Below are 721 nucleotides of genomic sequence, written 5' to 3' on the forward strand. Positions count from 1 at the left end.
TTAAGGAGGAACTTTTATGACAGGGTAACGTATACTTAGTATTCAAAGTTTGCTCATGAATTTAACTGGACAACTGCTGCCCTGTTATTTTGAACTGAAACACTTGAAAGAAAGTCTGTTAGCATAAATAAGAACTTAAAAAAAAGTTTTCCCACAAAATAGTAGTTTTTATAAAAATTAAATCTGTTTCTTGCAAATCAGTTTCCAAGTTCGCACAGTGCAATTCACATTTACTTCCCTCACCCCTGTGTGCAGGCTTGTACCTTTGTTTAGGGTGAGCTGTTTCTTTGCTTTGCATGATGACGTGTGCACTGTCCCCTGAGGAAAATGCCTTTGACATTTGGGTAGAAGAAAAAAAAACAAGTTCACATCTGAGTAAAGGCAATAAGCTGCGGGCAAGTTGCCCACCTTCCACATGACGCACTTCATGATGGCTCTAAGAGTCTGAGTCTTCCTTGAGAGAAGACAAAGGACAGAAGTCGCTTGTGAAGACTGCTTCATTAGCTTTCCTTAGAGGATACTCAGAGTGAATATTGATAATGTCATTGTCATTGACAGTTCACTGAAGGAGAAGCATTTGTACAGAGCATCCAGCACCAACAGTGAGATCATGCATCAAATCAGACCTAATTACTGTCTGCAGTTTTGGAACGAAGAGTTGCATGACTCAGATGAGGAGAGAGAATTCCTCTCTAGCTACTTACTTCTCTCGTAGAGAAGC

The sequence above is a fragment of the Pterocles gutturalis genome, unplaced genomic scaffold (assembly GCF_000699245.1).
Source record: "Pterocles gutturalis isolate BGI_N339 unplaced genomic scaffold, ASM69924v1 scaffold37356, whole genome shotgun sequence".
NCBI lineage: Eukaryota > Metazoa > Chordata > Aves > Pterocliformes > Pteroclidae > Pterocles > Pterocles gutturalis.